Raw genomic sequence first — 16,030 nt, forward strand, 5'->3', positions numbered from 1 at the left:
CTTCATGAAACTACTAATAATCTCCCATGTGATGTATGTCTTGTGTACATCACTGAAGAGATGGAATTAGATACATTTGTAAAGAAGTCAAAAGAGACCATTGAAATAACTGAAATCAAACTGTAATGGGGTCCTCTGGAGGAAACCAATTCATGATATTCTGTTGGTTAAATCTGCCCTGGCATGCTTTGGTAGAGACCACATGGTAAAAAGGTATTTCACTAATGAACATTTGTAAGCAGTTTAGTGTCTGAGGGCATTAACAATGAACCAAGATTAGGCAGAGTTATATCCATAGAATTAAAGTTTCCATTTTATTATCAGTAGATATAAATTGAGAATGAGAGAGAGAGAGAGAGAGAGAGAGAGAGAGAGAGAGAGAGAGAGGAAGAAGAGAAGAGAGGGAAGAATGAGCGTAGAAGGAGGAGGAAGAAGAGAAAAGGAAGAGGAAAAAGAGGAAGAGGAGGAAGAAGAAGAAGGAGAAGGAGAAGAAAGAAGAGGAGGAGGAGGAGGAGGAGGAGGAAGAAGATGAGGAGGAGGAGAAGGAGGCAGATTAACTACTTCCAGGGCAGCTTCATCTACACAGTGAGTTTCAAGGTAGCCAGGCGTATAAAATGAGTGAGACAGAGTCTTGATAAAATAAAAGAGAAAGAAAGAATGCAAGGAGAGAAGAAAGGAAGGGGGGGCAGCATTATTATCGTTACACTTAGAAGCACACCGTGCCATTGTAGCCATTAGTCCTTTTGTTTTCTGGGTCCATTTGTGACACACTGCTTTTGTGACACACTGTTTTCTGTCTCTTGACTCGTAAAGTCTGAAATGTTTATTTGGGCTTTTTACAACACATGTCGACCTATGACCCTCACAATTCCCTTAAGACACTAATAGGATAGTGAGTTTTCTAGTTATTTGGCACCTACTAACTTGCCCTAAGATTTAATCAAAGCAATTACAGTAATAGAAAAGACCCTGCACCCCCAAAATAAGAGTGACTTCAAGTATAGAACTTGAAGCCATTTATTTTATGACCTTGCAAAGTGGGGCATGTATCTAGGGTAAAGGAAAGAATCGCTATTGTGATAATTTAGGGGGAAATGTGATTTTCATAGTTCCTGTTCTTGAGGAATTCTGCTCTCTTTCTGCCACATTGTGTTCTTCAGGGAGTTACAGTCTCTCTTGCTTGACTACCATAGTCTCCGTTCCAAATTTCTCATCCAACTGCACTTGAGATCTCCCCTTGTTCCTGGTATGTGGCCTCAGTCACATAACAAAGTGCCTCTAAATTTTCAGCTATAATGAAATGAAAGCACTCAGGCAAGAAGCTACCAGCTACTAGCTAGGAACGACAGAGGCCTAGGGATTCCTGTTTATCTGTAGTACTTTGATGAGTGCTAAATGTATACTGTACTAAAAATGGATCTTCAGGGCCAGTGAGATAACTCAGTTTTTAAAGCCGCTTGCCACCAAAATTTGACTGTATGATTTTCTGTGCTACTAAAAATAAACACGTTATTTATATATACATTTTCCTCTATTTTAACTCAAATTATTTGTTTCTGTTCTATATCATACATTATGTAGTGTGGAAAGATGTTAGACTATGTCATGATGCCTAAGCATTTGTCTAATTTTTTTAAAAAGAGAGAGAGAGATTCCAGGCAGGGGAGATGAGATGGTTCAAAGTGTTTGCATAAATGTTATCCCTTACAACACACATTTCAACAAATCTGGGTATGGTGGTGCACACTTGTAGTCCAAGCACTGGGGAGGTGGAAACAGGCAGATCCCTGGGACTCAGTAGTCAGCCAGCCTAGCCTACTTGACAAGCATTGGGCCAACAAATAAAACCATTGCTTCCTTGGGAATGGGATCCAAGGTTGTCCTGTAGTGTGTGCGTGTACACACACACACACACACACACACACACACACACGCACGCACACACTCACACACACACACACACTCACACACGCACACAAGCACACATGCACACAAGCACACACAAGCACACACAAGCACACACACATAAGCAATGAGACACCATTTACTTTCTTCATGGCCATGGGTTTCTCACCAGTGTCTGAACTTTGGTTTGCTCCCCCTGGTGGTTGAGTTTTCATGCCAGGATGCGGTTCCTCTGATGGAAGCTGAAGTTTCAGTTAATGCCGTCCTTTTGCTCATAGTAAATATGTAGAAATCATGACACCTCCCATGGAAAGCAATCAAATCACACCTTTTTCATAAATGATAGTTTAAAGTACTAACGTTCGATCACATCCTATGGCAGGTCTTAATGTCAACAGAACAGAGCACACTAGGACGAAATGACACCAAGCAGGTGCTCAGAAAGAGCTTACACTATCTACAACTAATTTAAGACTGGCCCATAATGATGGTCTTATGCCTGTCACGTTCAATGCAGTCATTGTGATGACGTCAGAAAACCTGGGCCTAGTTTCTTTGATGAGTTTATCTTACTGCTTTTTAAAGGAAACGTGATATGTGATTCCATTTGGGGCCTCAGGTCTTCTCACAGCTCTGCCACAGAAACAGGTTCTGAATCCATTAATTCAACAACCCACCCCAGATTCCTCTACTCAAAACAAAGTCAGTAACCATTACAGCTAGAATTCGGATCAGAGTCTGAGATGGAGTTCTAAGTAGAAAAAAAAATGACATGATTGCTGCTTTTAGGGACTTATCCCAGAATGAAATACTGGAAAAACTATGAAAATGATTGCAAATAATATTTATTAGGGTGCCATTTACTGAAGCAAAGCACTGCAACTCTTTAAAATATTCTCAGGACAGAAATCTGAGGACGTGCACATTGTATTATTATGAGACCATAACAAGGAGAAGACTTTGTCTATGCTAGTATCTCTACAATGAAGTTATTATTAAGGATACAAGATGATCCTGATGCATGTGTGTGTGCATGCTTACATTAGGGACGAGAAACAAAGTGAGTTCTTAATGTCCCCTTTGGGAGCTATGACTTTCTGAAGTTACATAGTAATTAAATAGTGTTACATAGTAATTAACTACAATACAGATAGCCTTTCATATACAACCAGGAAAGTTAAAGAAAGAAGACTTCATTGAGAGCACTGCTGGTGACATAATGACCATCAAGAACCTGTCCCAGGTGACTTTAAAATAACACGTTTCATTTGGAAAACAACAACATAATAGGAAGAATATCAACAACAGTTGAGGCAAAATCATTTTGAGACTAGAATATGTAATGTAGACTAAAAGAAAAAAGTAATTAAACTAGAGTTACTAAAATCAGAATTTGAGGCAGGGCATAAATGGGTTATAGAAGTGGACTTGAATAGGTAAAATAAAAGGAATCAAAATTCCTAAGTTTGACATTAGTCTGAACTGATGTGCTTGTGTGTGTGTGTGCATGTGTGTGTGTGTGTGAGTGTGTGTGTGTGAGTGTGTGAGAGTGGTAGTGGTGTGTGCTGTGTGTCTGTGGTATGTGTATGTGTGAGATAGTGTGTGTGTCTAAGTGGTAGTCATGTGCATTATGTGTGTGTGAGTGTGTGTGTGTGTAGTATGTCTGTCTGTGTGTCTTTGTGTCTGTGTTGTGTGTGTGTGTGAGTGTGTGAGAGTGGTAGTGGTGTGTGCTGTGTGTGTGTGGTGGTAGTGTATTTACCTCCTAGAAAGAGCTAGGAAAAAAATATGAAAATGATTGCAAATAATATTTATTGGGGTGCCATTTACTGCAGCAAAGAACTGCAACTCTTTAAAATATTTTCAGAACAGAAATCTGAGGAACATAAAATATATAGGCTCCATGCCAATAAACTGTCATATGACGAAGACCTTAAAACATTATATATATGGTTATCTATATAATATGTGTTATACATGCATGTTATATATGTATGTAGAAACACATATATACACTATATATGCACATACCTACAATTACACACATATACATATATAGCTATGTATCTAGACATCTAAAAAGATACACAGACTTTTTTGAAGACTGTTGGAGATCTTAACTTTTTTGAAAACCCTCCAAGAATCTATCCTACTTTTCCTATATAAACTACACCCCAACTTGACCAATAGCTGTTGAGAGGGAAATGTTTCTTTTTAGAAGCAAAGCAGCTAATAATTGAAGAAATAATTTATCTTTTCAACACCTAATGAGGTAATGGATTTAAGCAAAGATTATCAATGGCTGTTAACATAAGACAGCCAGAAGTTATTTATTCCGGAGAGACTCACACAATATCATCCATAAAACTATGTGGATAAAAGGCCAGGAAAACTCTCCCGAAGTCTCTAATTGTTTTATTTAACTTTTTATTGATTCTATGTGAATTTCACATCGTGCTTCCCAATCCCACTCATTTCCCTGTCTCTTTGTAACCTCCCTACCCCCACCCCCCCAAAAAAGAAAAAAAATCATTGTGGAAGCTGTAGTATATCAGTGTGTCCCACAGTATACCATTTCACCCACTTCTCTGCTTGCAAATGTTCATTGGGACAAGTCACTGATCTGGTTTGAGACCTCTAGGTTCTGCTACTCTATCAATAGCAGACCCTCACTGGGACCTCTCAGACATCTTGTTGTTTCCCTAGGTCATGGAGGTCCTGCAACTTTGGATCTGTGCCTACCAGAGCAGAGCTGCTCAAGTAAGGTAGGGTCTGCTCTCCGGAGTGCTGCAGCAGTCCAGGGTTTGGACCAGATCTCCTGCTCTCATGAACAGCTCTCTCACCTGCCCCACCCTGCCTCCATCCCCTGACATCAGGACCAGCTCTACTATGCTGCACAAGTGCAGGTCCCACTCTGAGTGCTGCAAAAGGTGAGGAGAAGGGACAGCTCTCCTGCTCTCCAGATCCCCTGTGGTCAGCTTTCTTGACTGCTGCAGGTGGGTAGTGGCAAGAGGAGTGGCATGATTCTCTCCCTCACCTTCCCTCTGTATCCACACAGCAGATGAGTACAGGGCTACCTCTCCCATGCACGCTCACACTCTCAGACTGGCTCATCTTCAACCCCTACAACCAGGGCCAGCTCGGCTGTGTGTGCTAGGCTAGGTGCAGCCTGCTTTCCTCAGAACTGCACCTGGGGAGGAGCAGATGGCTCTCCTGCTTGCACACCTTTGGCACCAGATCTCCCATGATGCCCAGTCTAGGGGTGGTGCCAGTTCTGCACAGCTCTCAAACATCAACATGGTGGTACCCCAGACCAGGGATGTCTGCCTGGATCTTGGTGGTAACATGCTGCTGCAGGGCCATCTAGACATGTTCCTGTGTAGCAGCATGGGCAAGGACCTCGCCATGCTCCCAGGTGACAACATCAGCTACTCACATCCAGCTGTTCCTCACCAACCTCCATTTTCCTGTTCTTTCTCTCTTCATTGTGCACACACCCTTCTGATTCTCTTTCTCTTTTATCTCTCCACCCCTTACTTGTTCATTTTAGTGTCCCGTGGGACTTGTGGATGTCTGAGGTCATCTCAGGAGTGCTGTGCCCCGCCCCTGCCAGATGGCGCAGGGCAGAGGTCATATCTGACTTGCTCCCTGCCTGGTTCTCGGGCACCAGACTGGTGGTTGTCTGCTGAAGTCTCTAATTTTGAATGTGAGATTTATAGGAGATCCAAGTGGGGCAAAGTGCCATGAAGTCAAAGAAGATCAGACCGAGAAAAACTGCCCAGGAAAGGAGTTCAAGTCTTCAAGGAAAGATTGTGGAGAGAAGACAGGGAGAGAGAGGGGTGTACAGAAAAAATCCTCTAGAGGAAAAAAATGAGACAAAGTATGAATATTCTTTGAATTCTAATTCCAAAACAAAACTATGAAAATTCATGAACTGGTATTGAAAATTTGATATTAATTACTTCAGTATTTTATGTAAGTGTAGGAGAGGTGTGCATGCCTGTGCACAAGAAGGAACCAAGTTTCCTCTGTCACTCTCTGTCTGTGCCTTTGAGGCAGGGTTTCTCTCTCTCTCTCTCTCTCTCTCTCTCTCTCTCTCTCTCTCTCTCTCTCAATCTCTTTCTCTTCCTACACTCTATGAGGCTGCGGACAGCAAGCACTAACAATCCTCCTGTTTCTACCCCTTTCAAAACTGGGGTCATAGACACAAGAAAGATGTTTGGCTTGTTACCCAGCATGCAGAAAGCTAAGCCATCTCTCTAGCACCTGATTTTGTTTGTTAGGCAATGTCTCAAGTAACTCAGGGTGAACTTATACTGTGGCTACAGCCAATGCTGACCTTGAACTCATAATCCTCCTGCCTCCACCAACTGAGTATAGGCCAGCACCACAACTGGTTAATGTGGTCTTGACAGTTTACCCCAGTGCTTCCAGCTGAGCACCTCCATAGCACAACTGACCTATATCCTAAGCTGCAGGAGGTCTAACTTTACAAGGTTCCCTGGAATGCTTAGAGCTCATTTAAGGTATGAGCACCCTAGAACCGAGTCTGAGCGTTAAGGCAGTGAGGATGTGCATGGGTTCTTCCTTGCTGACCCTGAGTGATCTGCACAGGGAGAAAAGTCTCCTCCTCTTCTTCCTCCTGCTCCTCCTCCTCCTCCGTTTGCTTCTTATTGATTGGATATTTTCTTTATTTACATTTCAAATGTTTTCCCCTTTCCAGGTCTCCTCTTCGGGATGCTCCTACCCCATCCCTCCTCCCCCTGCCTCTGTGAGGGTGCTCTCCCCCACTCTCCCTCTCCCATCCTCCCATCCTGACATTCCCCTACACAGGGGGATAGAAATACCTCAGGCCCAAGGACCTCTCCTCCCACTGACGACCAACGAGACCCTCCTCTACCACATATTTGGCCAGCGCCATGGTTTGCTCTTTGGTTGGTGGTCCAGTTCCCGGGAGCCCTGAGGGGTCTGGCCTATTAACATTGTCATATATAGCTACCATACCCGGACATTATTGCTGATGCCAGTAAGTGCTTGCTGATGGAAGCCTGATATGACTATCTCCTGAGAGACTCTACCAGAGCCTGACAAAGACAGAGGCAGAAGCTTGCAACCAACCACTGGAGTGAGCTCAGGGTCCCCAGTGGAGGAGTCTTCTGCTTCTTATTCATGCTTGAAATGTTCTGGAAAAAAGACATAGGAGGGAAAAGCAAGCGACTTCTTTAAATTTATGATTTATCTAAACCTGCTAAACCAATATGTATGAAACATTTCTTATCCCACAGAGGAAGGTTTTCCTCTCATCCTGGGTTGGTTTCAGCTGGTACTAGTGATTAGCATTTCTCTGCATAGCGAAGAAGCTTCACACTTTTCCATGCCTCTGTTGTTTCTTCAAGTTTGTAGAGGTCATATGGGGTGGATACTGTAGTATATAATGTTCTGTGTGCTTCCACATGAATAACAGAGATCATATCTTCGAAACACATTTATCTAATAATATAATGTCTGTCTAGAAATCCTCTGGGTATTTATTTATTTATCATTAATGTTATGCACCAAGACTAATAACTCAAAGGCAAGGGAGACAGACTATGAACTTTGAGAATCAAAAGTTCACAAGTCCTAGCGATGGGCATAGGAGGTACATAAGTACTTAATTTATAAAACACAGGAGTGCTCAGCTGATAAAGTGCTTGCCATTGAAATTCCTGGGATCTATGTATGTGAGGTTGTACAGAGCAAGTATTTTAGAAGATGTGACTAGAGATTTGCAGAAGAGACTGGGGCAGGCTGTAAATTCAGTGGTAGATCTTAAGAGAAGAGATCAACAGAGAGGCATAGAAGGAAGAAGACACACCATGAATATGGGGGCAACATCCATAGGATGTTTTTTTTTTTTTTTTTTTTTTTTGGTTTTTTGAGACAGGGTTTTTCTGTATAGCCCTGGCTGTCCTGGAACTCACTTTGTTGACCAGACTGGCCTTGAACTCAGAGATCCACCTGCCTCTGCCTCCCAAGTGCTGGGATTAAAGGCGCACACCACCATGCCTGGCTTATAGGATGGGTTTTTGACCCAATATAACTGAGGAAAATAACCCAAGCATTAGGATACATAGTCCTTCATTTGCTTCCTGACTGCACTTGCAGCATTACCAGCATTCTCAGGCTCCTGATGCCTTCTCTCTATAATGGACCATGTACTCTCCCAACTCACACACCCTAATGAGATCTGTCTTCTTTAACTATTTTTGTTGAGTATTTATTATAAAAAGGGGAAAGTCACTAATACAGAACCCAGATATGAGGATGGCCAGAATATAGTAACAGCACAAGGCTGGTTTGGGAGGGCAGGTCTGAAGGTCACAAGCATGCCCTTCTTTGTTCTCTTCACAGATGCTTCTCTGAGGACCAAGGATGATCTTTAGGGGATTCATGACACAGCCAGTGTCAGAGGAAGATCAAGGGCTGCCCTAGCCATCTGCATTGAGGTATAACCTTTTTGAAGGGAGATTGTGGGTGGAGGTGGCTAATACAGGTAGAGACCAGGGAGGCAACAGGTTGGGGTGAAGATGGAGATTGACCCAGGACCTAAATATACTGAGAGAATTGGCCATGGGTTTCCCCAGCCCTGGACTTGGAATAAAATTAGGTATAATCATAGCTGTGGCCAGAGAAATAGAAATGAGCTACCGCTTCTCAGAGAAACAGAAGTCAGAAGAGTAATTGAACATGGGGACTTCAGACAAGCCTCTACAGGGGCAGCTTCTTCTTCAATTCCAGTTCACAGTGAAGAGAAGAACTTCAAAGAGTAGAATGTACTGGGTAGTGTACCCTGCAGTAAGACCCGAAGTAGTGAATGGCAAAGATGAGGACAGAGCTAATCGGCAGGAGGGCACAAAGTGAAGAACTTTCTTATGTCAGTAAAGTAGAGCTAGTGTTGGAGCTCTGGAGTGGGAGACTTGAGATTACATCAATTAGAAATGCCTTAAAACTCCCCCTATGGGGGGTCTGGAAAAATGGCGGAGCAGGTAAACGTGCTTGCAGCGAAGTCTGATGGCCTGGCTTCTATCCCTGAGACCTAAATGGTAAAAAGGGGAGAATTGTCTCATACAAGTTCTCTTCCGACCTTCACATCGATCCTGTGGTGGACACACACACACACAGAGAGATACAATCAGACAGACTGACAGACATGAGAGAGAAAGAGAGAGAGAGAGAGAGAGAGAGAGAGAGAGAGAGAGAATGTAATAAATGTTAAAAACCTCTCTCTTTAGGTACATGAATTGTGATACATTGTTTGATCTCATGACACGTAAAGAAAGCACTGAGATAGAGTTAGAGACTCTCACTACTATTCTTAAACAACATCGATCATGAATTCTATAGTTAATTTAGACTTACTTTCCATCTGTCTTCCTGTGAAAGAGCCAAGTTCAGGCTGCTGCAACAGGATCTAAAGCAGCTTCCATTTCTCCAGCAAAGTCCAGCAGAAGCCTGAACCCCGGGTGACTACTTTCATTGGGCCTTGATTGCTGCTGCAAAGTCTGACAGTCACGTTTATGAAAGTTTCCAGGATGCTGATCCTGAGGTCAGGATGTGGGGTGGGGGTGGGGGTGTGGGGTGGGGGTGGGGGGTGGGTGTTTGCTTTTAAAATGTGCGGTGCGTTTTGGAGCTTTGGCGCTCACGAATTCCATGTCTGTATGTAGCTTACTAGCAAGAGGATAAGCATAGGTGCGTGTACAGTGAGGGCGCTCTGCACGAATCCTCTTCTCAGCACACAGATCTGGAAGTTCTGCCTTCTGCCCTTACTCTCTGCCTTGCTTGGCTATTCAGTGGCGTGGGAGACAAGGCTTCTTGGGCCAGGAAGTTGACTCTGTTTTCCTCCGGCATTTGCCAGCCTTCAAATGCAGAGACACATGCGCTGGAGTGTGTGTGGCAAAGTTCAAGAAATGCATCTACATCACTCGGACAGTGAGCAGCGCAGAAATTCCCCAACTCTTTTGAAACAGATTGGTGACTTCCCACTGCCACTAGATGTCCCTCTGTGGCTTTTCTTTTGGACATCAGTGCTATGCACAGGGCAAGTTATTTCTGCTCTGCTGGATAGAAGAAAGTGCTCTGCCAGCTCTGAGAAGCAGTTTACATTGGGATGTTATCCAAGCTGGGACCTGCCACTGTCACGTAGTCCTCGTGCATGCCTGTAAAGGACAAGGCCTTGTGATGTGATGCAGAAGTCAGGACACTCTTACAGAGGTCAGGGAAACTTTCCAACTTTCACCCGCTAACTTCCCCAGCCCAAAGTGTATAAAACCATCTAGCATGCATAACTAGGTTTGTATATACCAGGGTGTGTGTGCAGGTGTCTGTATGCAGGTGTGTGTGTGTGTGTGTGTGTGTGTGTGTGTGTGTGTGTGTGCGTGCTGCTGAATGTGGATGCCAGAGCTCAACTCCTGGTATTGTTCCTCTGGAGCCATCCTCCTTGGTTTGCAGAGTTGCTCACTGGGACCTGAGACCCACTGGTTAGGCTGGGGACCTGTCTGTTTTATATTTATCTCCCCAGCTCTGGGGTAATGAGAGTATACAACCATAGCAGGCTTTGTGTGTGTTTGCTGGGAACTGAACTCAGGATATCATGTGTGTAGGGTACATATTTTACTGAGTTATTACTGCAGAGTCTTACTTCTACTCTGATATCTTGCAGGTCAATAAATGGTTTGCTCATAACCAGAATTTCTGCCACTTGCACTTCAGCACGGGAGTTTGAATTCTCTCTCAACAGCTTTCCTTATTAATTAACCCTGTCCACTAACTCTGCTCGTAGGTTTTTGCATGGCTTACTTCTCTTTTTGCTGTGACCTGACAGGAAGCAACTTAAAGGAATTAGGGTTTACTTGGGTTGTAATTTGGGGTTTGTTCAGCTGATTGGGTTGGAGGAAGCATGATGGTATATGTGTGAGGTGGTTGCGCACATGACATCTGCCTTCAGAAATCATAGGGAGAGAGGTCACGAAGTGGAGCTAGAATTATGAACTCTCATGGCCTACCCCAGTGTCCTCTAATGAGGCTCCACCTTCTAAAAGTGTCACATCTTCCCAATACAACCAACAATAACCAAGTATTGGCAGGAGCTTGCTGGGGTCCTTGAAATTCAAACGTTAATGACCCAGACATGGCATCTTACAAAGTATTAAATGTCTACTTACAAGTTTGCTCTTCGTTTTGTTACAGAGTCACACTTCGAGTGGTGCCAACCTAGGCTGATTCGACATCTTTGAAGAACAACCACTGACCAGTGAGGAACCAGAGGAGCTTGAAGACAGCTTGGAACTCAGATGTGTGCTCTGTAGCCTCTGCTCCAGGCCAGGCCTGGTCCTTCTGCTGGGTCACTGTTTATTTGGCCAATATTACTTTCAATAGTAAAGAAGCAATTATGGTAAGCATCCACAGTTGAGAAATGAGATTTTGTTTTTCAATTTCTGGCCCTTCTGGAGGAAAGTAAGTGAATCTTTTAAACATCACTCTGCATTCTTAAAAAGATAAAAGGTGCCATACAGTTGGATCCATTTTAATAATTAGCTATAGTGACACCTGGGTGATAGACTGTGAGCTGGCGTGCCCAGCAACCTGCTCTCACTGTAGAGTTAGTGCAAGAGGTTTTGTACTCTGCAAAATTAGAAAGAAAAGCTTTGCTTAGTCACTGAATCAACACTGTATGCTCCAGTAATGATTTATTAAGTGAGTTGTCTCCAATGCAAGTACACAGCGCCCCGAAACAGCAGTGTGGCGAGGGCTGGACAAGTGACACTTGTGTTCTTGAGACAATTTCTAATTCAGAAAATTGTCATAAGAAAAGAATAAACTACATGCCCCACCCCTGATACTGTGGGTTTGTTGTCTTAAACCAAGACTATAAGTATGTTGGCTTATACAGCTCAACAGCCCTGAAGTCAAAATTCCAGAATTCCACAAAAGTGCTCTTGTTTTTTTCAGGCTAGTCATAGCTAAAGTGACCCTCCACTTAGCTTCCTTGCTCTGGTAGAGACGGCATTTGTTCCTTACAGGTGTAGCTATCATAGTTGCAATGATTTTTTTAATTAGATATTTTCTTTATTTACATTTCAAATGTTATCCCCTTTCCTAGTTTCCTCTCTGAAAATCCCCTAATCCCCCCCACCTGCTCTCCAACCCACCCACTCCTGCTTCCTGGCCTTGGCATTCTCCTACACTGGGGCATAGAACCTTCACAAGACGAAGGGCCTCTCCCCCCATTGATGATGGACTAGGCCATCCTCTGCTACATATGCAGCTAGAGACACGAGTCCCACCATGTGTTTTCTTTGATTGGTTGTTTAGTCTCAGGGAGCCTCTGGGGACAGAGATTCCTTATAGAATATATATGTGAATGTATAGAATATAGATGATATGAATATATATGAATATATACATGAATAATAGGACTATGTACATGCACATGTATATATATTTCTTAGAATATGAATATATACATACACACAAATAATACATACATTTATATAGTCCCACAAACACCATCTTAATGTCAAGTGTTAAGTAATTCGTAAAAATAGTATTTACTGGTAATAACTGGTCACCTGTTTCTTTGGGAACTACCTAAGAAAAATATACATCACAAATAACAAGCAGGACTCACGTCTGCAGAGACTTCCTATATTTAAATGTAAAGCACAGAATATAAAAGATGGACGTCCAGTGTTGAGGAGGTTTCTCTGTGTGTGAAGTATTTGCCTTACAAGGTGTGGAACTGAACTCAGTCCCAGAGTCCACCAGGAACAAATGAAAACAGAGCAAGCAAGAGATAAAACAAACAAATAATGGGTTATGGTAGTAGGTGTTTGTAATCCCTACTGCATAGGGTTAGAGTGCAGAAAGATGTACTTGGTGAGCTCCAAGCCAGCGAGACAGACAATATCAACTATATCAGTGGATGGTGGACAAGTCATAGGAATGAAACATGAGCTTGTCTTACATACACACACACACACACACACACACACACACACACACACACACACACACACACACACACATACACACACATTCATAGCAACAATGAACTGAGGCTATATGCACATTAAATAATAACATTACTTTAAAATACTCCTCTAACTCTTGGCCAGCGCCATTTTACTTTGTCTTCATGATTTTGCGTACTCTATGTGAATGGAAGCATACAAAATTAGTTTCTGTCAGCGAGACGGGCTTATTTCACTTAGCATTATTTTCTCAATGGTGTGAGCCTGTCTTGTGGTATGTATCAGGATTTTCTTCCTTGTAAAAGTGGACTAATACTCTTTTTATGCTTATATTATGTTTTGACTCTTCATCCTAACAATGTCCAAATGACTAATTCTATATTATAGCTATTGCAAATGATGTTACATTCATTACAAATGTCTTCTTTTCAAAACCTAGCTTTAAACTCTTTTAAGTATGTATCAAGATTATTGTACTTATAACTTTTAAAGGTGATTCCACAGTTTCCACAATGGCTTTTCTATTTTTCTTTTTTCTTCTCTTTTCTTCTTTTTTCTTCTCTTTTCTTCTCTTTTCTTTTCTTTTCTTTTCTTTTCTTTTCTTTTCTTTTCTTTTCTTTTCTTTTCTCTTTCTTTCTTTCTTTCTTTCTTTCTTTCTTTCTTTCTTTCTTTCTTTCTTTCTTTCTTTCTTTCTTTCTTTCTTTCTTTCTTTCTTTCTTTCTTTCTTTCTTTTTAGACAGGGTTTTCTCTGTATAGCCCTGGCTGTCCTGGAACTCACTTTGTAGACCAGGCTGGCCTTGAACTCAGAAATCCACCTGCCTCTGCCTCCCTAGTGCTGGGATTAAAGGCATGCCCCACACGCCTGGCTAAATTTCACAATGGCTTTTCATTTCACCTTCTCACCAAAAATGCAGGATTCTCCGTATCCTGGCCTCCATGTGTGATTTTCTGCTTTGTTTTACAACAGCAGCCAAGCTCCTGATCTGAAGGGATTCTTCCCTTCAGCTTCCATTTGCATTTTCCTATTGAGTGCTGAGGCTGAGTGGGTGTTTGCACGAACGGCGCTCTTTCTGATATCTTCTTCAGGCAAACGCCTGTTCATACCTTTCTGCTTTGAATGGAGCTGTTTTGTTGATGGCAACTGAGGACACTCACTTGGGATACTTACCACTTATGAGATAGGCGATCTGTAAGCACGTTCTTTTGATATGTGGATTAATTTTTACTTTATTGATAATGTCTTTTAATTCACACATTATAAAAAATTCCACATATGCAATTATGAAGTGTGGGCAAATTAAGGTTATAATTGTAGATACACCGGGTTGAGGTCAGAGGATCATGTGATGGCCAATCTTCTATGTCAGTTTGATGGAGTTTGGAGACACACAACTGCAGGTTTGTGAGGACATTCCCAGAGATATGTAACTTAGGAGAAAGGCTGTCTCTCAATGCGGATGGCACCATCTCAGGAGCTACAGTCCCAGACTGGGTAGAAAGGGAACAAGGGATCCAGAAGTTGTGAAAAAGGGGCAAGAAAAAGAAAGGAATTCCAATATCTGATAGTATAGAAGGTAAGGCTTTTACACACGTGTTGAAAGACACCAAGGCACAAAAATAAGACTTTCAGAAAATTAAAAACTAATATAAAGTTTTATAAAAAATCTGAGAGAAGGCCAAACTAAGGAGAAATCTGGAATCATAGGGTCAGATGAGTGAGTTAGCAGGAGGAGCATCTAGGATAAGATGACTGATGAGATAGCATGCACGGAAGTGAGGGGATGTGAGTGATAAAAATATCTCTAAGTTCCTCAAAAGCTCTCAGCAATGATAAAGATATTTTTTTAAAGACAAGGACAGAGCCAGTCATGAATGAACATACACACAACAATGGTGACTGCATGAGACCCATTTGAGTTTGGAGAAAAACAATCCTCAAAAATCAATCAAAATGACTAAATTATAAAGAGAATAGGGTAACTCAGCAATCATGGTTGGTAAATCTTATATATGATATTTAAAAGCCTGATAATTTATAGTATCATTAAACTTTGGTATATGCATCTATAGCCATATTCTGTCAAGATCTACAATGCCCATATTCTTTTTAAACACAAAAAGCATATTTGTTCAAATGGCTATCTAATAGTCTATGAAGAAAATGTAAACATGTGAAAGGTTTGAAATCTTTCATAATATGGAGCCTAGTCTCGGTGTGCTTAACTAAAATCAAGGCAAGAAAAGACATGAGACACAGTTTCATTTGTTTAAGATTTAATGAACACACTTCTTCATTTACTGTGGTCTAAAGAAGAGATTGTAATGAAGGTTTAAAACATTTTAATTGAATGATAATAAGGACTTTAAACTCTGGAGCTTGTAGTATCAACTAAAGCTATATTTTTAGACTTAAATATTTATATAAGAAACCTACAGACTAAAATATTTACTTAAGAAAGCTGAAAAATAAAAGTATCAAATTACAATATTTTACTTTCAGTGTACAACGGTTTACACAGAGATGCTTAACTGCTCAAGGTACCGAGAGTAAAGCACTTCCCTAAATGGATCAAATATCCCATACTTCTGCCTCCCAAGAGTTAAGGATCTCCATGGAAGAGGAGGATAAAAGAGCCAGATGTGATGGGGTAGAGGCCATCCAAGGAAACAGCATCGTTTAGATACAGCAGGGCAGCTGCATGTCCAAACTCACATTGTGACATCATCATGCACAAACCTATACAAACCCAAGTCAGACTGAATTCCAGCATGGAGGGGGGAGTTGGGCATCAAACTCCACTACTAGCAAGGGGGTTATTGTCAACTGTTAGCTACTGGATGATAGATAGAAAGAAAGAGATACAGAAAGAAGGGAAAGAAAGAAAATAGATATGAGATGGAGAAGAGATAGATAGAGATGGAGATAGAGATTTTTATCACAAACACTTTATAGCACGGTTAGAAGCTTGCGTTGGGGATCAGGTGTGGCTGAACATTCACATAAAAACTTTTTTTTTTTCTGGGATTTTGTTTTTTTTTTTCTTTCCATTTTTTATTAGGTATTTAGCTCATTTACATTTCCAATGCTATACCAAAAGTCCCCCATACCCACCCAA

At 41.8% G+C, this 16,030-nt stretch overlaps 1 long non-coding RNA gene across 3 annotated transcripts; it reads left to right on the forward strand.

The window, feature by feature from the left end:
* The first annotated feature begins 4,533 nt into the window (after positions 1-4,533).
* On the forward strand, positions 4,534-15,733 carry Gm30213. 3 transcript variants are annotated; one of them, XR_869528.3, is made up of 5 exons: positions 4,534-4,832; positions 8,296-8,390; positions 9,328-9,490; positions 11,131-11,335; positions 15,415-15,733. It is a non-coding gene; the product is annotated as a predicted gene, 30213 (long non-coding RNA). The 3 variants fall into 3 exon arrangements; XR_378080.3 differs by lacking the exon at positions 15,415-15,733 and having other exon boundaries at positions 11,131-11,344; XR_001785399.1 differs by lacking the exon at positions 15,415-15,733 and having other exon boundaries at positions 9,380-9,490; positions 11,131-11,344.
* Positions 15,734-16,030: the final 297 nt, after the last annotated feature.

This window comes from Mus musculus, chromosome 6, assembly GCF_000001635.26.
Source record: "Mus musculus strain C57BL/6J chromosome 6, GRCm38.p6 C57BL/6J".
Taxonomy (NCBI): domain Eukaryota; kingdom Metazoa; phylum Chordata; class Mammalia; order Rodentia; family Muridae; genus Mus; species Mus musculus.